Raw genomic sequence first — 25,074 nt, 5'->3', positions numbered from 1 at the left:
GAGGCCCTTCCACCCTCTCTCCCTGTGCGCACCCAGAGTCAGAAAGGCCCTTCCACCCTCGCTCCATCTGCGCACCCAGAGGCAGAGAGGCCCTTCCACCCTCGCTCCCTGTGCACACCCAGAGTCAGAGAGGCCCTTCCACCCTCGCTCCCTGTGCATACCCAGAGTCAGAGAGGCCCTTCGACCCTTGCTCCCTGTGCGCACCCAGAGTCAGAGAGGCCCTTCCACCCTCGCTCCCTGTGCGCACCCAGAGTCAGAGAGGCCCTTCCACCCTCGGTCCCTGTCCACACCCAGAGAGGCCCTTCCACCCTTGGTCCCTGTGCGCACCAAGAGTCAGAGAGGCCCTTCCACCCTTGCTCCCTGTGCGCACCCAGAGTCAGAGAGGCCCTTCCACCCTCGCTCCCTGTGCGCACCCAGAGTCAGAGAAGCCCTTCCACCCTCGCTCCCTGTGCGCACCCAGAATCAGAGAGGCCCTTCCACCCACACTCCCGGTGTGCACCCAGAGTCACAGAGGCCCTTCCACCCTCGCTCCTTGTGCATACCCAGAGTCAGAGAGGCCTTTCCACCCTCGCCCCTTGTGTGCAGCCAGAGTCCGAGAGGCCCCTTCACCCTCGCTCCCTGTGCGCACCCAGAGTCAGAGAGGCCCTTCCACCCTCGGTCCCTGTGCGCACCCAGAGTCAGAGAGGCCCTTCCACCCTCGCTCCCTGTGCGCACCCAGAGTCCGAGAGGCCCTTCCACCCTCGCTCCTTGTGCTCACCCAGAGTCAGAGAGGCCCTTCCACACTTGATCCCTGTGTGCACCCAGAGAGGCCCTTCCACCCTCGCTCCCTGTGCGCACCCAGAGTCAGAGAGGCCCTGCCACCCTCGCTCCCTGTGCGCACCCAGTGTCAGAGAGGCCCTTCCACCCTCGCTCCCTGTGCGCACCCAGAGTCAGAGAGGCCCTTACACCCTCGGTCCCTGTGCGCACCCAGAGTCAGAGAGGCGCTTCCACCCTCAATCCCTGTGCGCACCCAGAGTCCGAGAGGCCTTTCCACCCTCGCTCCCTGTGCGCACCCAGAGTCAGAGAGGCCCTTCCACCCTCGCTCCCTGTGCTCACCCAGAGTCAGAGAGGCCTTTCCACCCTCGCTCCCTGTGCACACCCAGAGTCAGACAGGCCCTTCCACCCTCGCTCCCTGTGCGCACCCAGAGTCAGAGAGGCCCTTCTACCCTTGGTCCCTGTGCGCACCCAGAGTCAGACAGGCCCTTCCACCTTTGCTCCCTGTGCGCACCCAGGGTCAGAGAGGCCCTTCCACCCTCGGTCCCTGTGCACACCCAGAGAGGCCCTTCCACCCTCGGTCCCTGTGCATACCCAGAGTCAGAGAGCCCTTCCACCCTCGCTCCCTGTGCGCACCCAGAGTCAGAGAGGCCCTTCCACCCTCGCTCCCTGTGCGCACCCAGAGTCAGAGAGGCCCTTCCACCCTCAGTCCCTGTGCATACCCAGAGTCAGAGAGGCCCTTCCACCCTCGCTCCCTGTGCGCACCCAGAGTCAGAGAGGCCCTTCCACCCTCGCTCCCTGTGCGCACCCAGAGAGGCCCTTCCACCCTCGGTCCCTGTGCGCACGCAGAGTCAGGGAGGCCCTTCCACCCTCTCTCCCTGTGCGCACCCAGACTCAGAGAGGCCCTTCCACCCTCGCTCCCTGTGCGCACCCAGAGTCAGAGAGGCCCTTCACCCTCGCTCCCGGTGCACACCCAGAGTCAGAGAGGCCCTTTTACCCTTGGTCCCTGTGCATGCCCAGAGTCAGAGAGGCCCTTCCACCCTCGCTCCCTGGGCACACCCATAGTCAGAGAGGCCCTTCCACCCTCGCTCCCTGTGCATACCCAGAGTCAGAGAGCCCTTCACCCTCGCTCCCTGTGCGCACCCAGAGTCAGGGAGGCCCTTCCACCCTCTCTCCCTGTGCGCACCCAGAGTCAGAGAGGCCCTTCCACCCTCGCTCCCTGTGCGCACCCAGAGTCAGAGAGGCCCTTCCACCTTCGCTCCCTGTGCGCACCCAGAGTCAGAGAGGCCCTTCCACCCTTGCTCCCTGTGCATACCCAGAGTCAGAGAGGGTCTTCCACCCTCTCTTCCTGTGCGCACCCAGAGTCAGAGAGGCCCTTCCCCCCTCGCTCCCTGTGCGCACCCAGAGTCAGAGAGGCCCTTCCACCCTCGCTCCCTGTGCGTACCCAGAGTCAGAGAGGCCTTTCCACCCTCGCTCCTTGTGCACACCCAGAGTCAGACAGGCCCTTCCACCCTCGCTCCCTGTGCGCACCCAGAGTCAGAGAGGCCCTTCTACCCTTGGTCCCTGTGCGCACCCAGAGTCATAGAGGCACTTCCACCTTTGCTCCCTGTGCGCACCCAGGGTCAGAGAGGCCCTTCCACCCTCGGTCCCTGTGCACACCCAGAGAGGCCCTTCCACCCTCGGTCCCTGTGCATACCCAGAGTCAGAGAGCCCTTCCACCCTCGCTCCCTGTGCATACCCAGAGTCAGAGAGCCCTTCACCCTCGCTCCCTGTGCGCACCCAGAGTCAGGGAGGCCCTTCCACCCTCTCTCCCTGTGCGCACCCAGAGTCAGAAAGGCCCTTCCACCCTCGCTCCATGTGCGCACCCAGAGGCAGAGAGGCCCTTCCACGCTCGCTCCCTGTGCGCACCCAGAGTAAGAGAGGCCCTTCCACCCTCGCTCCCTGTGCGCACCCAGAGTCAGAGAGGCCCTTCGACCCTTGCTCCCTGTGCGCACCCAGAGTCAGAGAGGCCCTTCCACCCTCGCTCCCTGTGCATACCCAGAGTCAGAGAGGGTCTTCCACCCTCTCTTCATGTGCGCACCCAGAGTCAGAGAGGCCCTTCCCCCCTCGCTCCCTGTGCGCACCCAGAGTCAGAGAGGCCCTTCCACCCTCGCTCCCTGTGCTTACCCAGAGTCAGAGAGGCCTTTCCACCCTCGCTCCCTGTGCACACCCAGAGTCAGAGAGGCCCTTCCACCCTCGCTCCCTGTGCATACCCAGAGTCAGAGAGCCCTTCACCCTCGCTCCCTGTGCACACCCAGAGTCAGGGAGGCCCTTCCACCCTCTCTCCCTGTGCCCACCCAGAGTCAGAGAGGCCCTTCGACCCTTGCTCCCTGTGCGCACCCAGAGTCAGAGAGGCCCTTCCACCCTCGCTCCCTGTGCGCACCCAGAGTCAGAGAGGCCCTTCCACCCTCGGTCCCTGTGCACACCCAGAGAGGCCCTTCCACCCTTGGTCCCTGTGCGCACCAAGAGTCAGAGAGGCCCTTCCACCCTTGCTCCCTGTGCGCACCCAGAGTCAGAGAGGCCCTTCCACCCTCGCTCCCTGTGCGCACCCAGAGTCAGAGAAGCCCTTCCACCCTCGCTCCCTGTGCGCACCCAGAATCAGAGAGGCCCTTCCACCCACGCTCCCGGTGTGCACCCAGAGTCAGAGAGGCCCTTCCACCCTCGGTCCCTGTGCGCATCCAGAGTCAGAAAGGCCCTTCCACCATCGCCCCTTGTGCACACCCACCCAGAGTCAGAGAGGCTCTTCCACCCTCGCTCCCTGTGCGCACCCAGAGTCAGAGAGGCCCTTCCACCCTCGCTCCCTGTGCGCACCCAGAGTCAAAGAGGCCCTTCCACCCTCGCTCCCTGTGCACACCCAGAGTCAGAGAGGCCCTTCCACCCTCGCTCCTTGTGCATACCCAGAGTCAGAGAGGCCCTTCCACCCTCGCTCCTTGTGTGCAGCCAGAGTCCGAGAGGCCCTTCCACCCGTGCTCCCGGTGTGCACCCAGAGTCAGAGAGGCCCTTCCACACTTGATCCCTGTGTGCACCCAGAGAGACCCTTCCACATTCGCTCCCTGTGCGCACCCAGAGTCAGAGAGGCCCTGCCACCCTCGCTCCCTGTGCGCACCCAGAGTCAGAGAGGCCCTTCCACCCTCGCTCCCTGTGCTCACCCAGAGTCAGAGAGGCCCTTCCACCCTCGGTCCCTGTGCGCACCCAGAGTCAGAGAGGCCCTTCCACCCTCAATCCCTGTGCGCACCCAGAGTCAGAGAGACCCTTCCACCCTCGCTCCCTGTGCTCACCCAGAGTCAGAGAGGCCCTTCCACCCTCGCTCCCTATGCTCACCCAGAGTCAGAGAGGCCCTTCCACCCTCGCTCCCTGTGTGCACCCAGAGTCAGAGAGGCCCTTACAGTCTCGCCCCTTGTGCGCACCCAGAGTCAGAGAGGCCCTTCCACCCTCGCTCCCTGTGCATACCCAGAGTCAGAGAGGCCCTTCCACCCTCGCTCCCTGTGCGCACCCAGAGTCAGGGAGGCCCTTCCACCCTCTCTCCCTGTGCGCACCCAGAGTCAGACAGGCCCTTCCACCCTCGCTCCCTGTGCGCACCCAGAGAGGCCCTTCCACCCTCGGTCCCTGTGCGCACCCAGAGTCAGGGAGGCCCTTCCACCCTCTCTCCCTGTGCGCACCCAGACTCAGAGAGGCCCTTCCACCCTCGCTCCCTGTGCGCACCCAGAGTCAGAGAGGCCCTTCACCCTCGCTCCCGGTGCACACCCAGAGTCAGAGAGGCCCTTTCACCCTCGGTCCCTGTGCATACCCAGAGTCAGAGAGGCCCTTCCACCCTCGCTCCCTGGGCACACCCATAGTCAGAGAGGCCCTTCCACCCTCGCTCCATGTGCATACCCAGAGTCAGAGAGCCCTTCACCCTCGCTCCCTGTGCGGACCCAGAGTCAGGGAGGCCCTTCCACCCTCTCTCCCAGTGCGCACCCAGAATCAGAGAGGCCCTTCCACCCTCGCTCCCTGTGCGCACCCAGAGTCAGAGAGGCCCTTCCACCCTCGCTCCCTGTGCGCACCCAGAGTCAGACAGGCCCTTCCACCCTCGCTCCCTGTGCATACCCAGAGTCAGAGAGGGTCTTCCACCCTCTCTTCCTGTGCGCACCCAGAGTCAGAGAGGCCCTTCCCCCCTCGCTCCCTGTGCGCACCCAGAGTCAGAGAGGCCCTTCCACCCTCGCTCCCTGTGCTTACCCAGAGTCAGAGAGGCCTTTCCACCCTCGCTCCCTGTGCACACCCAGAGTCAGAGAGGCCCTTCCACCCTCGCTCCCTGTGCATACCCAGAGTCAGAGAGCCCTTCACCCTCGCTCCCTGTGCGCACCCAGAGTCAGGGAGGCCCTTCCACCCTCTCTCCCTGTGCGCACCCAGAGTCAGAAAGGCCCTTCCACCCTCGCTCCATCTGCGCACCCAGAGGCAGAGAGGCCCTTCCACCCTCGCTCCCTGTGCACACCCAGAGTCAGAGAGGCCCTTCCACCCTCGCTCCCTGTGCATACCCAGAGTCAGAGAGGCCCTTCGACCCTTGCTCCCTGTGCGCACCCAGAGTCAGAGAGGCCCTTCCACCCTCGCTCCCTGTGCGCACCCAGAGTCAGAGAGGCCCTTCCACCCTCGGTCCCTGTCCACACCCAGAGAGGCCCTTCCACCCTTGGTCCCTGTGCGCACCAAGAGTCAGAGAGGCCCTTCCACCCTTGCTCCCTGTGCGCACCCAGAGTCAGAGAGGCCCTTCCACCCTCGCTCCCTGTGCGCACCCAGAGTCAGAGAAGCCCTTCCACCCTCGCTCCCTGTGCGCACCCAGAATCAGAGAGGCCCTTCCACCCACACTCCCGGTGTGCACCCAGAGTCACAGAGGCCCTTCCACCCTCGGTCCCTGTGCGCATCCAGAGTCAGAAAGGCCCTTCCACCATCGCCCCTTGTGCACACCCACCCAGAGTCAGAGAGGCTCTTCCACCCTCGCTCCCTGTGCGCACCCAGAGTCAGAGAGGCCCTTCCACCCTCGTTCCCTGTGCGCACCCAGAGTCAGAGAGGCCCTTCCACCCTCGCTCCCTGTGCGCACCCAGAGTCAGAGAGGCCCTTCCACCCTCGCTCCTTGTGCATACCCAGAGTCAGAGAGGCCTTTCCACCCTCGCTCCTTGTGTGCAGCCAGAGTCCGAGAGGCCCCTTCACCCTCGCTCCCTGTGCGCACCCAGAGTCAGAGAGGCCCTTCCACCCTCGGTCCCTGTGCGCACCCAGAGTCAGAGAGGCCCTTCCACCCTCGCTCCCTGTGCGCACCCAGAGTCCGAGAGGCCCTTCCACCCTCGCTCCTTGTGCTCACCCAGAGTCAGAGAGGCCCTTCCACACTTGATCCCTGTGTGCACCCAGAGAGACCCTTCCACCCTCGCTCCCTGTGCGCACCCAGAGTCAGAGAGGCCCTGCCACCCTCGCTCCCTGTGCGCACCCAGTGTCAGAGAGGCCCTTCCACCCTCGCTCCTTGTGCGCACCCAGAGTCAGAGAGGCCCTTACACCCTCGGTCCCTGTGCGCACCCAGAGTCAGAGAGGCGCTTCCACCCTCAATCCCTGTGCGCACCCAGAGTCAGAGAGGCCCTTCCACCCTCGCTCCCTGTGCTCACCCAGAGTCAGAGAGGCCCTTCCACCCTCGCTCCTTGTGCTCACCCAGAGTCAGAGAGGCTCTTCCACCCTCGCTCCCTGTGTTCACCCAGAGTCAGAGAGGCCCTTCCAGTCTCGCCCCTTGTGCGCACCCAGAGTCAGAGAGGCCCTTCCACCCTCGCTCCCTGTGCATACCCAGAGTCAGAGAGGCCCTTCCACCCTCGCTCCCTGTGCGCACCCAGAGTCAGGGAGGCCCTTCCACCCTCTCTCCCTGTGCGCACCCAGAGTCAGACAGGCCCTTCCACCCTCGCTCCCTGTGCGCACCCAGAGTCAGAGAGGCCCTTCCACCCTCGCTCCCTGTGCGCACCCAGAGTCAGAGAGGCCCTTCCACCCTCGGTCCCTGTGCATACCCAGAGTCAGAGAGGCCCTTCCACCCTCGCTCCCTGTGCGCACCCAGAGTCAGAGAGGCCCTTCCACCCTCGCTCCCTGTGCGCACCCAGAGAGGCCCTTCCACCCTCGGTCCCTGTGCGCACCCAGAGTCAGGGAGGCCCTTCCACCCTCTCTCCCTGTGCGCACCCAGACTCAGAGAGGCCCTTCCACCCTCGCTCCCTGTGCGCACCCAGAGTCAGAGAGGCCCTTCACCCTCGCTCCCGGTGCACACCCAGAGTCAGAGAGGCCCTTTCACCCTTGGTCCCTGTGCATGCCCAGAGTCAGAGAGGCCCTTCCACCCTCGCTCCCTGGGCACACCCATAGTCAGAGAGGCCCTTCCACCCTCGCTCCCTGTGCATACCCAGAGTCAGAGAGCCCTTCACCCTCGCTCCCTGTGCGCACCCAGAGTCAGGGAGGCCCTTCCACCCTCTCTCCCTGTGCGCACCCAGAGTCAGAGAGGCCCTTCCACCCTCGCTCCCTGTGAGCACCCAGAGTCAGAGAGGCCCTTCCACCTTCGCTCCCTGTGCGCACCCAGAGTCAGAGAGGCCCTTCCACCCTTGCTCCCTGTGCATACCCAGAGTCAGAGAGGGTCTTCCACCCTCTCTTCCTGTGCGCACCCAGAGTCAGAGAGGCCCTTCCCCCCTCGCTCCCTGTGCGCACCCAGAGTCAGAGAGGCCCTTCCACCCTCGCTCCCTGTGCGTACCCAGAGTCAGAGAGGCCTTTCCACCCTCGCTCCCTGTGCACACCCAGAGTCAGACAGGCCCTTCCACCCTCGCTCCCTGTGCGCACCCAGGGTCAGAGAGGCCCTTCCACCCTCGGTCCCTGTGCACACCCAGAGAGGCCCTTCCACCCTCGGTCCCTGTGCATACCCAGAGTCAGAGAGCCCTTCCACCCTCGCTCCCTGTGCATACCCAGAGTCAGAGAGCCCTTCACCCTCGCTCCCTGTGCGCACCCAGAGTCAGGGAGGCCCTTCCACCCTCTCTCCCTGTGCGCACCCAGAGTCAGAAAGGCCCTTCCACCCTCGCTCCATGTGCGCACCCAGAGGCAGAGAGGCCCTTCCACGCTCGCTCCCTGTGCGCACCCAGAGTAAGAGAGGCCCTTCCACCCTCGCTCCCTGTGCGCACCCAGAGTCAGAGAGGCCCTTCGACCCTTGCTCCCTGTGCACACCCAGAGTCAGAGAGGCCCTTCCACCCTCCCTCCCTGTGCGCACCCAGAGTCAGAGAGGCCCTTCCACCCTCGGTCCCTGTGCACACCCATAGAGGCCCTTCCACCCTTGGTCCCTGTGCGCACCAAGAGTCAGAGAGGCCCTTCCACCCTTGCTCCCTGTGCGCACCCAGAGTCAGAGAGGCCCTTCCACCCTCGCTTCCTGTGCGCACCCAGAGTCAGAGAAGCCCTTCCACCCTCGCTCCCTGTGCGCACCCAGAAACAAAGAGGCCCTTCCACCCACACTCCCGGTGTGCACCCAGAGTCAGAGAGGCCCTTCCACCCTCGGTCCCTGTGCGCATCCAGAGTCAGAAAGGCCCTTCCACCATCGCCCCTTGTGCACACCCACCCAGAGTCAGAGAGGCCCTTCCACCCTCGCTCCTTGTGTGCAGCCAGAGTCCGAGAGGCCCTTCCACCCATGCTCCCTGTGTGCACCCAGAGTCAGAGAGGCCCTTCCACACTTGATCCCTGTGTGCACCCAGAGAGACCCTTCCACCCTCGCTCCCTGTGCGCACCCAGAGTCAGAGAGGCCCTGCCACCCTCGCTCCCTGTGCGCACCCAGTGTCAGAGAGGCCCTTCCACCCTCGCTCCCTGTGCGCACCCAGAGTCAGAGAGGCGCTTCCACCCTCAATCCCTGTGCGCACCCAGAGTCCGAGAGGCCTTTCCACCCTCGCTCCCTGTGCGCACCCAGAGTCAGAGAGGCCCTTCCACCCTCGCTCCCTGTGCTCACCCAGAGTCAGAGAGGCCCTTCCACCCTCGCTCCCTGTGCTCACCCAGAGTCAGAGAGGCCCTTCCACCCTCGCTCCCTGTGCATACCCAGAGTCAGAGAGGCCCTTCCACCCTCGCTCCCTGTGCGCACCCAGAGTCAGGGAGGCCCTTCCACCCATGCTTCCGGTGTGCACCCAGAGTCAGAGAGGACCTTCCACACTTGATCCCTGTGTGCACCCAGAGAGGCCCTTCCACCCTCGCTCCCTGTGCGCACCCAGAGTCAGAGAGGCGCTTCCACCCTCAATCCCTGTGCGCACCCAGAGTCCGAGAGGCCTTTCCACCCTCGCTCCCTGTGCGCACCCAGAGTCAGAGAGGCCCTTCCACCCTCGCTCCCTGTGCGCACCCAGAGTCAGGGAGGCCCTTCCACCCTCTCTCCCTGTGCGCACCCAGAGTCAGACAGGCCCTTACACCCTCGCTCCCTGTGCGCACCCAGAGAGGCCCTTCCACCCTCGGTCCCTGTGCGCACCCAGAGTCAGGGAGGCCCTTCCACCCTCTCTCCCTGTGCGCACCCAGACTCAGAGAGGCCCTTCCACCCTCGCTCCCTGTGCGCACCCAGAGTCAGAGAGGCCCTTCACCCTCGCTCCCGGTGCACACCCAGAGTCAGAGAGGCCCTTTCACCCTCGGTCCCTGTGCATACCCAGAGTCAGAGAGGCCCTTCCACCCTCGCTCCCTGGGCACACCCATAGTCAGAGAGGCCCTTCCACCCTCGCTCCCTGTGCATACCCAGTGTTGGACAGGCCACATGAAGGGCCGCTCTCCCCTGGCCCAACCAGGCCCGAGCCCAGTCACGCAAGTACCACACACCACCATTGCACGTCCTCCGTCCCCTCAGGGACCCCGGCCCTCGAACATGTTAACCTCGTGGGTCCGATCCACTGCCGGCCCACGCGCCCAGCCCGGGCCGCCATCTTGGACACTTCACCACGAGGCCGCCTGGCCCCCGATCGACCTCAACCCTGGGCCTAGCCCGGCCTCAGACATTCCGGCACCACCCTCCTCCCAGGAGGTGAGCGGGCTACTTGGCAAGTCAATGGGAGAAAGAGGTGCTGATGGCTCTCCCCCGCCCAGGGCCGCTCGCCCATCGCCTCCCCGAGCGCTGGCTCCACCCCCCTGCTGGGTGTCTGGACTCCCTCATCCCGGACCTCCCGACCTCCAAGTGCGAGGGTCCGGACATCAAAGCACACCAGCCCTATAACTGGGGCAGCTCCAGAGCAGGAAGGCAGTTGTATCTTGGAGTCGAGAGACGTAAAGAGGAACTCATCCTGGACGGACTACTGGCGCTGCCGTAGCTCTGTCCTGTGCACCATCGTCCTGCCTGTTGGCGCTGCCACAGCCGTCGTAACCTTCATCTTTCATCGTCGTCGGGACCTGCTGGCGTGGCCGCGGACCGTTGTAACCGTCATCTTTCACCGGGACCTGCAGGCTCCGCCGCGGACCGTCGCCTTCCTTCATCCATCTCGGGACCTGCTTGGCTCCTCCACGGCCCGATCATCTAGAACGCCGAGCTCGAGGATTGAGAGCTATTTTGTACTCATTGGTAACTAAGACTGTCCCGCTACCCTTTCCCTCAGCCAGAGATCAGAACCGAGGGGACCCCTGAGTCCAGACCTCCTTGTATCATACCATCGTAACCTAAGAATTGCATATAAAGTCTCGTTAACCTTCAACCTTGTGTGGTGTCCGTCTGTGGGGGGGGAAGTTACTTGTCTGTACAGTCGTTGGAGACGGCTCTCCCTGGAGACCTCTCCCCGTAATCTCGGCCGACCCTCCCGGTCCGTCTAACATTGGTGGCCAGCGGCGCGATCCGAATCACCGCATAACGTACAGAGAGTAGCTCACCCCACAACGAACCACAATGTCAACTAAAGAGAGCGGACCAACTGAGAAGTTCCAAATGGAACAACTAGAGGAGTACAGCCATCGTGAACTAAAGCAGTTCTGCATCGAACTAGGTATCGCTACCACCGGACTAAGCACCAAGGACGATTTTAAGCATGCCCTAGAATCTTGGGCAGAGACCGGGGATGTCGAAGACCCCGAGCAAAGCACCGCGAAAAATACCAACACGGCCCCTGAGGGGCAAAGAACCAGTCTCTCGCAAGACGAGATCCAAGAAAGAGAAAAAACCCGACTACACGAACTAGAAATGGCCCGGCTCAAGATGGACGTAGAACTCAAGTTGGCCGAGCAAAAAATAAACTTAGAGCACCTACGTCTCCGAGAAGAAAGAGAGGAGAAACAGAGGCAAAGGGAGCTCGAGGAAAAGAAACTAGCGTACGAGCACGAACGGAACCTAGCCGAGATCAACCTGCGCAAGCAGAATAAAGAGTCAGGGGTGCCCGACAGACCACGCACCCCAGGGACCACGGAGAAAGTACACATCCCCAAGGATGTTGTCCGAGAATATTTTCGAGAAGACGACATCCAGCAATGGTTTAAGGCCTATGAAATCGCGATGACTGCGCACCGGATCGATAGAAACGATTGGGGAGCCGGCCTATGGGGCAAATTCCTCAATGAGGGTCGCGATACCCTGTTACAGCTCCCAGACCACCAGATGACCTCCTACGACCATATGAAAGCGGCCCTCCTCACCCGCTATGGCCTCACGCCCGAGATGTACCGTCAGAGGTTCCGAGACTGCACACGCATCCCGGGTACAACTTGGGTGGACTATGTAACGTACTTTAGCCGAGCCTTCGAAGGCTGGATCAGAGGGAGCAACGTCACGACCTACGAGCAGCTGTTCAATCTGATGGTATGGGAGCATCTGTCCAACAATTGCTTCATTGAACTACGCCAACACCTCCTCGACAGCAAGTTAACCGATCCCCGGCAGCTCGCAGCCGAAGCTGACCGGTGGGAGATCACCAGAGTGGGCCGGAATGGGTCCTACGAGCAGAACAGGAACAACAATGGGTACCACCGATCCAGAGGAGGAGGAGGGGGCCAAGGACGAGGAAGAGACAACACTCCGGCCGCCCCCGCTACCAGCACCACCCCCCCGGCCAACCGGGGCAGCACCCCGGCGCGACCGGGGTACAGAGCCAATGTTACATGTCACCGATGCCAACGAGTCGGCCACTATGCAAACGACCCAAGCTGCCCGCAGTATCAGAGTCCAAAACCCCGCCATGTGGCCGCCGCGGCACTAGGGGAAGAACAGATCTCCGAGGAACAAGAAGCAGACGAGCAAGAGTATCAAGAGTGGGAGCCAGCCGCCATGACTCTCGCGTGCTTAGGGGGAAGAGACATGGTCCCGCGGGTCCCCCTACCCGCTAACACCCAGAAGTACAGTCAATGGGTAAGCATCAATGGACAACGGGCCGAAGCCCTTCGGGACACCGGGGCCAGTGTGACAGCCGTCCGCTGTCATCTGGTGACCCCAGAACAATACCTACCGAACATTCTCTGCCCTGTGCGATCAGCCGACAACTCGGAAAGTCTGTGTCGGATGGCCTGCGTCCCCTTTGAGTGGGGAGGGGTCTCCGGCATGTTGAAAGTGACGGTCCGAGACGACGCCCCCGTGGACTGCCTCCTCGGAAATGACCTGGAAAGCTCCCCGTGGGCCGCCGTGGAGCGAAAAGAACACTTGGGGATGTTGGGCGTCCCGGACTGGGCGTGCGTCAGCACCCGGTCCATGGCCGCCCGTGCCAACCATCACCCGGAAGAACCAGAATGGCCGGCGCCACCGCCTCCGGTCGCCCCAGCCGAGACCCCCGACCATGACATCCCCCTCGAACTTGCTCAACCTTCCGACCTCGCTAACCTTGACCAGTGGGCTCAAGAAGGGGGACCCACACAAGAACAATTTCGTCAGGAACAGAGGACCTGTCCTTCCCTCGAGGGACTCCGACAACAAGCGCTCGCCCAAAGCGCAGGGGATACCTCCGGAACTCATTGGGTCTACTGGGACAATGATCTGTTGTACAGCGAGCAACGAATCGCCGAGCTGGGGGCCAACCGAGTACTAGTAGTGCCCCTCCGCTTTAGAGACTTCCTGCTGAATCTGGCCCACGACGTCCCCCTGGCAGGGCACCTGGGACAGGATAAAACCTACAGCCGCCTAGTGACCCACTTCTTCTGGCCCAAAATGAGAAACGATGTGCACCAGCATTGCCGATCTTGCCCCACGTGCCAAGCCAGTGGAAAGAGCGGCCGCAAACTAAAGGCCCCCCTGCAACCCTTTCCAGTAGTCACGACCCCATTTGAGAGGGTCGGAATAGACATTGTGGGACCCCTGGACCCGCGTACAAGACAAGGCCATCGCTTCATCCTGGTACTAGTGGACCACGCCACCCGCTACCCTGAGGCTATTCCTCTCCGGACCGTGACAGCCCCAGTGGTCGGCCGGGCCCTGATGGGGATCTTCTCCCGTGTGGGGTTCCCCCGAGAAGTCGTCAGCGACCGAGGCACGAACTTTATCTCTAAATACATGAAGTCCCTCTGGCAACAGTGTGGGGTCACCTACCGCTTCACGACCCCCTATCACCCCCAAGGAAACGGACTTGTTGAGCGGTTCAATCGCACGCTAAAAGGGATGATCGGGGGATTGGAAGAGCCCCTCCGTCGCCAGTGGGATGTGCTGCTGCCGTGCCTCCTCTTCGCCTACCGGGAGGTCCCACAGAAGTCCCTAGGCTTCAGCCCATTCGAACTGCTATATGGGCACCCAGTGCGGGGGCCGCTCAGCCTGATCAAAGAAGGCTGGGAGATGCCTCCGGCCAAGAGTCCTCCAGATGTCTTCCGGTACCTCCTCACCCTCCGCAACCAGTCCCGGCGGTTCAGAGACCTAGCCAAAGCCAACCTAGAGGCCAGTCAAGAGGACATGAAGAAATGGTATGACCAGAACGCCTCATCCATTGAATTCGAGCCGGGGCAACAGGTATGGGTAATGTCCCCCACGGAGCCATGCGCTCTCCAAGACAAATGGACGGGACCCTTCAAGGTAATCGAGCGCAAGGGGCCTGCCACCTATCTGATCGATATGGGGTCCTCCCGGAACCCCCTCCGAGTCCTCCACACCAACAGACTGAAGCCCCACTTTGCACGAACAGAACTCAGCCTACTGATGGCCACAGACAATGGGGTTGAAGACGACTCCGAGCCTCTCCCTGACCTCTTGCGGACCCAGGAGCAAGACGGCTCCGTGGATGGGGTCCGACTTTCGGAGACCCTCACCAGAGAACAACGCCAAGAGTGCCAAGCCCTCCTGTCACGGTTCGCCAGTCTGTTCTCCCTCACCCCAGGTGTCACCTCCTGGTGTGTGCACGATGTGGACACCGGAGACAGCCCTCCTATCCGCCACCGGGCCTACCGCGTACCTGATCGGGTACGGGCCTGCATCCAGGCGGAAGTAGCTAAGATGCTCACGCTCGGGGTCATCGAGCCCTCAGACAGTCCATGGGCCAGCCCGGTCGTACTGGTCCCCAAGACAGCCGCCCCCGGAACCACACCAGAACTCCGGTTCTGCGTCGACTACCGGGGCCTGAATGAAGTCACCAGAACGGACGCACATCCCATCCCCCGGGCAGATGAACTGGTCGACCGAATGGGAGCTGCCCGCTACCTCAGCATCTTCGACCTGACGGCAGGTTATTGGCAGATCGGCCTCACACCCCGAGCACAAGAACGTTCTGCCTTCTCCACCCCCGATGGCCACTATCATTTTACGGTCATGCCCTTCGGCATGAAAAATGCCCCAGCGACTTTCCAACGGCTCGTCAATCAGGTCCTGGCGGGGCTCGAAGAGTTCAGCGCCGCCTACCTAGACGACATCGCTGTGTACAGCCACCATTGGACCGAACACCTCCACCACCTCCGAGCAGTGCTGCAAGCCCTTCAGCGAGCTGGTCTCACGATCAAGGCCAGCAAGTGTCAAATTGGACAAGGGTCTGTGACCTACCTCGGACACCAGGTGGGAAGCGGCCTAGTGGCCCCTCTACAGCTGAAAATTGCCGCCATCCAGAACTGGCAGCCCCCTGTCACCCAAACCGAGGTACGAGCCTTCCTGGGCCTCACGGGCTACTACCGAAGGTTCGTGAAAGACTATGGTACCATAGTGGGGCCTCTCACCGAACTCACGTCAAAGAATCAGCCCAAGAAGGTGAACTGGACCCCAGAGTGTCAAGCGGCATTCGAACAGTTGAAGGCCGCCATGTGTTCCGCTCCTGTGCTCCAGGCCCCAGACTACAGCCGGGAGTTCGTCGTCCAGACGGACGCCTCCGACCAGGGCATTGGGGCGGTCCTGTCTCAAGTGAACACCGAAGGCCTTGATCAACCGGTGGCCTTCATCAGCCGGAGACTCCTACCACGGGAGCAACGCTGGAGCACCATAGAGAGGGAAGCCTTCGCTGTGGTATGGGCCCTCAAGAAGCTCCGGCCCTACCTTTTTGGCACCCACTTTCGGGTGCAGACTGACCACCGACCCCTGCAGTGGTTGATGCATATGCGGGGGGAAAACCCAAAATTGCTACGCTGGTCCATCTCCTTGCAAGGTATGGACTTCACAGTCGAACACCGGCCTGGGTCAGACCACGCCAACGCGGATGGCCTGTCCCGGTTTTTCCGCCTCGACGAGGAGAGTCCCCAAGAGGATGGGTAACTCTCCCCGCCTTCAGCTGGGGGGGACGCATGTTGGACAGGCCACATGAAGGGCCGCTCTCCCCTGGCCCAACCAGGCCCGAGCCCAGTCACGCAAGTACCACACACCACCATTGCACGTCCTCCGTCCCCTCAGGGACCCCGGCCCTCGAACATGTTAACCTCGTGGGTCCGATCCACTGCCGGCCCACGCGCCCAGCCCGGGCCGCCATCTTGGACACTTCACCACGAGGCCGCCTGGCCCCCGATCGACCTCAACCCTGGGCCTAGCCCAGCCTCAGACATTCCGGCACCACCCTCCTCCCAGGAGGTGAGCGGGCTACTTGGCAAGTCAATGGGAGAAAGAGGTGCTGATGGCTCTCCCCCGCCCAGGGCCGCTCGCCCATCGCCTCCCCGAGCGCTGGCTCCACCCCCCTGCTGGGTGTCTGGACTCCCTCATCCCGGACCTCCCGACCTCCAAGTGCGAGGGTCCGGACATCAAAGCACACCAGCCCTATAACTGGGGCAGCTCCAGAGCAGGAAGGCAGTTGTATCTTGGAGTCGAGAGACGTAAAGAGGAACTCATCCTGGACGGACTACTGGCGCTGCCGTAGCTCTGTCCTGTGCACCATCGTCCTGCCTGTTGGCGCTGCCACAGCCGTCGTAACCTTCATCTTTCATCGTCGTCGGGACCTGCTGGCGTGGCCGCGGACCGTTGTAACCGTCATCTTTCACCGGGACCTGCAGGCTCCGCCGCGGACCGTCGCCTTCCTTCATCCATCTCGGGACCTGCTTGGCTCCTCCACGGCCCGATCATCTAGAACGCCGAGCTCGAGGATTGAGAGCTATTTTGTACTCATTGGTAACTAAGACTGTCCCGCTACCCTTTCCCTCAGCCAGAGATCAGAACCGAGGGGACCCCTGAGTCCAGACCTCCTTGTATCATACCATCGTAACCTAAGAATTGCATATAAAGTCTCGTTAACCTTCAACCTTGTGTGGTGTCCGTCTGTGGGGGGGAAGTTACTTGTCTGTACAGTCGTTGGAGACGGCTCTCCCTGGAGACCTCTCCCCGTAATCTCGGCCGACCCTCCCGGTCCGTCTAACACCCAGAGTCAGAGAGCCCTTCACCCTCGCTCCCTGTGCGGACCCAGAGTCAGGGAGGCCCTTCCACCCTCTCTCCCAGTGCGCACCCAGAATCAGAGAGGCCCTTCCACCCTCGCTCCCTGTGCGCACCCAGAGTCAGAGAGGCCCTTCCACCCTCGCTCCCTGTGCGCACCCAGAGTCAGACAGGCCCTTCCACCCTCGCTCCCTGTGCATACCCAGAGTCAGAGAGGGTCTTCCACCCTCTCTTCCTGTGCGCACCCAGAGTCAGAGAGGCCCTTCCCCCCTCGCTCCCTGTGCGCACCCAGAGTCAGAGAGGCCCTTCCACCCTCGCTCCCTGTGCTTACCCAGAGTCAGAGAGGCCTTTCCACCCTCGCTCCCTGTGCACACCCAGAGTCAGAGAGGCCCTTCCACCCTCGCTCCCTGTGCATACCCAGAGTCAGAGAGCCCTTCACCCTCGCTCCCTGTGCGCACCCAGAGTCAGGGAGGCCCTTCCACCCTCTCTCCCTGTGCGCACCCAGAGTCAGAAAGGCCCTTCCACCCTCGCTCCATCTGCGCACCCAGAGGCAGAGAGGCCCTTCCACCCTCGCTCCCTGTGCACACCCAGAGTCAGAGAGGCCCTTCCACCCTCGCTCCCTGTGCATACCCAGAGTCAGAGAGGCCCTTCGACCCTTGCTCCCTGTGCGCACCCAGAGTCAGAGAGGCCCTTCCACCCTACTCCCTGTGCGCACCCAGAGTCAGAGAGGCCCTTCCACCCTCGGTCCCTGTCCACACCCAGAGAGGCCCTTCCACCCTTGGTCCCTGTGCGCACCAAGAGTCAGAGAGGCCCTTCCACCCTTGCTCCCTGTGCGCACCCAGAGTCAGAGAGGCCCTTCCACCCTCGCTCCCTGTGCGCACCCAGAGTCAGAGAAGCCCTTCCACCCTTGCTCCCTGTGCGCACCCAGAATCAGAGAGGCCCTTCCACCCACACTCCCGGTGTGCACCCAGAGTCACAGAGGCCCTTCCACCCTCGGTCCCTGTGCGCATCCAGAGTCAGAAAGGCCCTTCCACCATCCCCCCTTGTGCACACCCACCCAGAGTCAGAGAGGCTCTTCCACCCTCGCTCCCTGTGCGCACCCAGAGTCAGAGAGGCCCTTCCACCCTCGTTCCCTGTGCGCACCCAGAGTCAGAGAGGCCCTTCCACCCTCGCTCCCTGTGCGCACCCAGAGTCAGAGAGGCCCTTCCACCCTCGCTCCTTGTGCATACCCAGAGTCAGAGAGGCCTTTCCACCCTCGCTCCTTGTGTGCAGCCAGAGTCCGAGAGGCCCCTTCACCCTCGCTCCCTGTGCGCACCCAGAGTCAGAGAGGCCCTTCCACCCTCGGTCCCTGTGCGCACCCAGAGTCAGAGAGGCCCTTCCACCCTCGCTCCCTGTGCGCACCCAGAGTCCGAGAGGCCCTTCCACCCTCGCTCCTTGTGCTCACCCAGAGTCAGAGAGGCCCTTCCACACTTGATCCCTGTGTGCACCCAGAGAGACCCTTCCACCCTCGCTCCCTGTGCGCACCCAGAGTCAGAGAGGCCCTGCCACCCTCGCTCCCTGTGCGCACCCAGTGTCAGAGAGGCCCTTCCACCCTCGCTCCTTGTGCGCACCCAGAGTCAGAGAGGCCCTTACACCCTCGGTCCCTGTGCGCACCCAGAGTCAGAGAGGCGCTTCCACCCTCAATCCCTGTGCGCACCCAGAGTCCGAGAGGCCTTTCCACCCTCGCTCCCTGTGCGCACCCAGAGTCAGAGAGGCCCTTCCACCCTCGCTCCCTGTGCTCACCCAGAGTCAGAGAGGCCCTTCCACCCTCGCTCCTTGTGCTCACCCAGAGTCAGAGAGGCTCTTCCACCCTCGCTCCCTGTGTTCACCCAGAGTCAGAGAGGCCCTTCCAGTCTCGCCCCTTGTGCGCACCCAGAGTCAGAGAGGCCCTTCCACCCTCGCTCCCTGTGCATACCCAGAGTCAGAGAGGCCCTTCCACCCTCGCTCCCTGTGCGCACCCAGAGTCAGGGAGGCCCTTCCACCCTCTCTCCCTGTGCGCACCCAGAGTCAGACAGGCCCTTCCACCCTCGCTCCCTGTGCGCACCCAGAGTCAGAGAGGCCCTTCCACCCTCGCTCCCTGTGCGCACCCAGAGTCAGAGAGGCCCTTCCACCCTCGGTCCCTGTGCATACCCAGAGTCAGAGAGGCCCTTCCACCCTCGCTCCCTGTGCGCACCCAGAGTCAGAGAGGCCCTTCCACCCTCGCTCCCTGTGCGCACCCAGAGAGGCCCTTCCACCCTCGGTCCCTGTGCGCACCCAGAGTCAGGGAGGCCCTTCCACCCTCTCTCCCTGTGCGCACCCAGACTCAGAGAGGCCCTTCCACCCTCGCTCCCTGTGCGCACCCAGAGTCAGAGAGGCCCTTCACCCTCGCTCCCGGTGCACACCCAGAGTCAGAGAGGCCCTTTCACCCTTGGTCCCTGTGCATGCCCAGAGTCAGAGAGGCCCTTCCACCCTCGCTCCCTGGGCACACCCATAGTCAGAGAGGCCCTTCCACCCTCGCTCCCTGTGCATACCCAGAGTCAGAGAGCCCTTCACCCTCGCTCCCTGTGCGCACCCAGAGTCAGGGAGGCCCTTCCACCCTCTCTCCCTGTGCGCACCCAGAGTCAGAGAGGCCCTTCCACCCTCGCTCCCTGTGAGCACCCAGAGTCAGAGAGGCCCTTCCACCTTCGCTCCCTGTGCGCACCCAGAGTCAGAGAGGCCCTTCCACCCTTGCTCCCTGTGCATACCCAGAGTCAGAGAGGGTCTTCCACCCTCTCTTCCTGTGCGCACCCAGAGTCAGAGAGGCCCTTCCCCCCTCGCTCCCTGTGCGCACCCAGAGTCAGAGAGGCCCTTCCACCCTCGCTCCCTGTGCGTACCCAGAGTCAGAGAGGCCTTTCCACCCTCGCTCCCTGTGCACACCCAGAGTCAGACAGGCCCTTCCACCCTCGCTCCCTGTGCGCACCCAGAGTCAGAGAGGCCCTTCTACCCTTGGTCCCTGTGCGCACCCAGAGTCAGACAGGCCCTTCCACCTTTGCTCCCTGTGCGCACCCAGGGTCAGAGAGGCCCTTCCACCCTCGGTCCCTGTGCACACCCAGAGAGGCCCTTCCACCCTCGGTCCCTGTGCATACCCAGAGTCAGAGAGCCCTTCCACCCTCGCTCCCTGTGCATACCCAGAGTCAGAGAGCCCTTCACCCTCGCTCCCTGTGCGCACCCAGAGTCAGGGAGGCCCTTCCACCCTCTCTCCCTGTGCGCACCCAGAGTCAGAAAGGCCCTTCCACCCTCGCTCCATGTGCGCACCCAGAGGCAGAGAGGCCCTTCCACGCTCGCTCCCTGTGCGCACCCAGAGTAAGAGAGGCCCTTCCACCCTCGCTCCCTGTGCGCACCCAGAGTCAGAGAGGCCCTTCGACCCTTGCTCCCTGTGCACACCCAGAGTCAGAGAGGCCCTTCCACCCTCCCTCCCTGTGCGCACCCAGAGTCAGAGAGGCCCTTCCACCCTCGGTCCCTGTGCACACCCATAGAGGCCCTTCCACCCTTGGTCCCTGTGCGCACCAAGAGTCAGAGAGGCCCTTCCACCCTTGCTCCCTGTGCGCACCCAGAGTCAGAGAGGCCCTTCCACCCTCGCTTCCTGTGCGCACCCAGAGTCAGAGAAGCCCTTCCACCCTCGCTCCCTGTGCGCACCCAGAAACAAAGAGGCCCTTCCACCCACACTCCCGGTGTGCACCCAGAGTCAGAGAGGCCCTTCCACCCTCGGTCCCTGTGCGCATCCAGAGTCAGAAAGGCCCTTCCACCATCGCCCCTTGTGCACACCCACCCAGAGTCAGAGAGGCCCTTCCACCCTCGCTCCTTGTGTGCAGCCAGAGTCCGAGAGGCCCTTCCACCCATGCTCCCTGTGTGCACCCAGAGTCAGAGAGGCCCTTCCACACTTGATCCCTGTGTGCACCCAGAGAGACCCTTCCACCCTCGCTCCCTGTGCGCACCCAGAGTCAGAGAGGCCCTGCCACCCTCGCTCCCTGTGCGCACCCAGTGTCAGAGAGGCCCTTCCACCCTCGCTCCCTGTGCGCACCCAGAGTCAGAGAGGCGCTTCCACCCTCAATCCCTGTGCGCACCCAGAGTCCGAGAGGCCTTTCCACCCTCGCTCCCTGTGCGCACCCAGAGTCAGAGAGGCCCTTCCACCCTCGCTCCCTGTGCTCACCCAGAGTCAGAGAGGCCCTTCCACCCTCGCTCCCTGTGCTCACCCAGAGTCAGAGAGGCCCTTCCACCCTCGCTCCCTGTGCATACCCAGAGTCAGAGAGGCCCTTCCACCCTCGCTCCCTGTGCGCACCCAGAGTCAGGGAGGCCCTTCCACCCATGCTCCCGGTGTGCACCCAGAGTCAGAGAGGACCTTCCACACTTGATCCCTGTGTGCACCCAGAGAGACCCTTCCACCCTCGCTCCCTGTGCGCACCCAGAGTCAGAGAGGCCCTGCCACCCTCGCTCCCTGTGCGCACCCAGTGTCAGAGAGGCCCTTCCACCCTCGCTCCCTGTGCGCACCCAGAGTCAGAGAGGCTCTTCCACCCTCAATCCCTGTGCGCACCCAGAGTCCGAGAGGCCTTTCCACCCTCGCTCCCTGTGCGCACCCAGAGTCAGAGAGGCCCTTCCACCCTCGCTCCCTGTGCTCACCCAGAGTCAGAGAGGCCCTTCCACCCTCGCTCCCTGTGCTCACCCAGAGTCAGAGAAGCCCTTCCACCCTCGCTCCCTGTGCATACCCAGAGTCAGAGAGGCCCTTCCACCCTCGCTCCCTGTGCGCACCCAGAGTCAGGGAGGCCCTTCCACCCTCCCTCCAGGTGCGCACCCAGAGTCAGACAGGCCCTTCCACCCTCGGTCCCTGTGCATACCTGTTAGACCTGGCACCTTGGCGTGAGCCTGTTGGACAGGCCACATGAAGGGCCACTCTCCCCCGGCTCGACCAGGCCCGAGCCCGGTCACGCAGGTATAACACACCACCATTACCCGTCCTCTGTCCCCTCCGGGACCCCTACCCTCGAACATATCGACCTCGTGGGCCTGATCCACTGCCGGCCTGCACGCCCATCCTGGGCGCCATCTTGGACACTCCACCACGAGGCCGCCTGGCCCCCGATCGACCTCAACCCTGGGCCTGGCCAGGCCTCAGACATCCCGGAACCACCATCCACCCAGGGGGTGAGCGGGCTACTTGGCAAGTCACTGGGGGAAAGAGGTGTCGATGGTTCTCCCCCGCCAGGTGCCGCTCGCCCATCGCCTCCCCGGGCGCTGGCTCCACCCCCCTGCTGGGTGTCTGAACGCTCTCATCCCGGACCTCCCGACCTCCAAGTGCGAGGGTCCGGACATCAAAGAACACCAGCCCTATAACTGGGGCAGCTCCAGAGCAGGAAGGCAGTTGTATCTTGGAGTCGAGAGACGCAAAGAAGAACTCATCCTTGACGGACTATTGGCGCTGCCATAGCTCTGTCTCGTGCACCATCATCTTGCCTGCTGGCGCTGCCACAACCTTCGTAACCTTCATATCCTTCATCGTCGTCGGGACCTGCTGGCGTGGCCGCGGACCGTTTGTAACCATCATCTTCATCGGGACCTGCTGGCTCCGCCGCGGACCGTCGTTTCCTCCATCCATCTCGGGACCTGCTGGCTCCGCCGCGGCCCGATCATCTAGGACCCTGAGCTCGAGGATTGAGAGCTAGTTTCATCTTTTAGTAACAAGACTGTCCCGCTACCCTTTTTCCCAAGCCAGAGACCAGAATCGAGGGGACCCCTGAGTCCAGACCTCCTTGTACCATTTTCATCGTACCTTAAAGAATTGCCTATAAAATCTCGTTGAACTTTAACCTTGTGTGGTGTCCGTCTGTGGGGAGGGAGTTACGTATCTGTACGATCGCTGGAGACGGCTCTCCCCGGAGACCTCTCCCCTTATCCTCGGCCGACCCTCCCGGTCCGTCTAACATTGGTGGCCAGCGGCACGATCCGAATCACCGCATAACCGTACAGAAAGTAGCTCACCCCACGGCGAATCACGATGTCAACTAAAGAAAGCGGATCAACGGAGAAACTCCAGATGGAGAAATTAGACGAGTACAGCCATCGTGAACTAAAGCAGTTCTGCATCGAACTAGGTATCGCTACCACCGGTCTCAGTACCAAAGACGATTTTAAACAGGCCCTAGAATCTTGGGCAGAAACCGGGGCGGCCGGAACCCCCGATCAAAGCATCACAGCAAAAACCTTCACGGCCCCTGAAGAGCGAAGAACGAGTCTCTCGCAAGACGAGATCCAGGAACGAGAGAAAACCCGACTACACGAGCTGGGAATGGCCCGGCTCAAAATGGACATTGAACTTAAATTGGCCGAACAAAAAATCAACTTAGAGCACCTGCGTCTCCGAGAAGAAAGAGAGGAGAAACAGAGACAAAGGGAGCTCGAGGAAAAGAAACTGGCATATGAGCATGAGCGGAAACTAGCTGAGATCGACCTACGCAAGAATAAAGAAGGAGGGGTGTCCGAGCAACCATACACCCCAGGGGCGACAGAGAAAAAGGTACACATCCCCAAGGATGTCGTTCGAGAGTACTTCCGAGAGGACGACATCCAGCAATGGTTTAAGGCTTATGAAATCGCTATGACTGCACACCGGATCGATAGAAGCGATTGGGGAGCCGGTCTATGGGGGAGATTCCTCAATGAGGGCCGCGACGCCCTGCTGCAACTCCCGGACCACCAGATGACCTCCTATGACCATATGAAAGCTGCACTCCTCACCCGCTATGGCCTCACACCCGAGATGTACCGTCAGAGGTTCCGAGACTGCACCCGCATCCCGGGTACAACTTGGGTGGACTATGTAAACTACTTTAGCCGAGCCTTCGAAGGCTGGATCAAAGGGAGCAAGGTCACAACCTACGAACAACTGTTCAATCTTATGGTCTGGGAGCATCTGTCGAACAATTGCTTCATTGAACTCCGCCAACACCTCCTCGACAGCAAGTTAACGGATCCCCGGCAGCTGGCAGCCGAAGCTGACCGGTGGGAAATCACCAGAGTAGGCCGAAACGGGTCCTACGAACAAAACCGGAACAACAATGGTCAACACCGTCCCCGAGGAGGAGGAGGAGGCCAAGGACGCGGAAGAGACAACGCGCCAGTCACCCTCGCTACAAGCACCACCCCCCCGGCCAACCGGGGCAGCACCCCGGCGCGACCGGGGTATCGAGCCAATGTTACGTGCCATCGATGCCAACGAATTGGACACTATGCCAATGACCCAAACTGCCCCCAGTATCAGAGCCCAAGACCCCGCCAAGTAGCCGCTGCGGCTCTAGGGGAGGAACAGATCTCAGAGGAACAGGAGGAATATGAACATGAACACCACGAATGGGAGCCAGCCGCCATGGCTCTAGCCTGCTTAGGGGGGAGAGACATGGTCCCGCGGGTCCCCCTACCCGCTAACACTCAGAAGTACAGTCAATGGGTGAGCATCAATGGACGCCGGGCCGAAGCCCTTCGTGACACTGGGGCCAGTGTAACAGCCGTCCGCTGTCACCTGGTGACCCCAGAACAATATCTACCGAACATTCTCTGCCCGGTACGGACAGCCGATAACTCGGAAAGTCTGTGTCGGATGGCCTGCGTCCCCTTCGAATGGGGAGGGGTCTCCGGCATGTTGAAGGTAACGGTCCGAGACGATGCCCCCGTAGACTGCCTCCTGGGGAATGACCTCGAAAGCTCTCCGAGGGCAGCCGTAGAACGAAGAGAACACCTGGGGATGTTAGGCGTCCCGGACTGGGCGTGCGTCACCACCCGGTCCATGGCCGCCCGTGCCAACCCCCGCCCAGAGGAACCCGAATGGCCGGCGCCACCACCTCCGGTCGCCCCAGCCGAAACCACCGACCGTGACGTCCCCCCAGCACCAGCTCAACTTCCAGACCTCGCTAACCTCGACCAGTGGCCTCAAGAGGGGGGACCCACGCAAGAACAATTTCGCCAAGAACAGAAGACCTGCCCCTCCCTCGAGGGACTCCGCCAACAAGCACTCGCCCAAAGCGCAGGCGATACCTCCGGAACACACTGGGTCTACTGGGACAATGATCTGCTGTACAGTGAGCAAAGGATCGCGGAGCTGGGGGCTAACCGAGTACTGGTGGTGCCCCTGCGTTTTAGAGACTTTCTGCTAAACCTGGCCCACGATGTCCCCCTGGCGGGACACCTGGGTCAAGATAAAACCTATAGTCGTCTGGTGACCCACTTCTTCTGGCCCAAAATGAGGAACGATGTACACCAGCATTGCCGATCTTGCCCCACGTGCCAAGCCAGTGGAAAGAGCGGCCGCAAACTAAAAGCCCCCCTGCAACCTTTTCCTGTGGTCACCACCCCGTTCGAGAGGGTCGGGATAGACATCGTGGGGCCCCTGGACCCACGCACCAAACAAGGCCATCGATTCATCCTGGTGCTAGTGGACCACGCCACCCGCTACCCCGAGGCTGTTCCCCTGCGAACTGTGACAGCCCCGGTAGTCGGCCGGGCTCTGATGGGGATCTTCTCCCGTGTGGGCTTCCCCC

This window comes from Lissotriton vulgaris, chromosome 8 (genome assembly GCF_964263255.1).
Source record: "Lissotriton vulgaris chromosome 8, aLisVul1.2, whole genome shotgun sequence".
Taxonomy (NCBI): domain Eukaryota; kingdom Metazoa; phylum Chordata; class Amphibia; order Caudata; family Salamandridae; genus Lissotriton; species Lissotriton vulgaris.
This window is presented reverse-complemented; position numbering follows the sequence as displayed.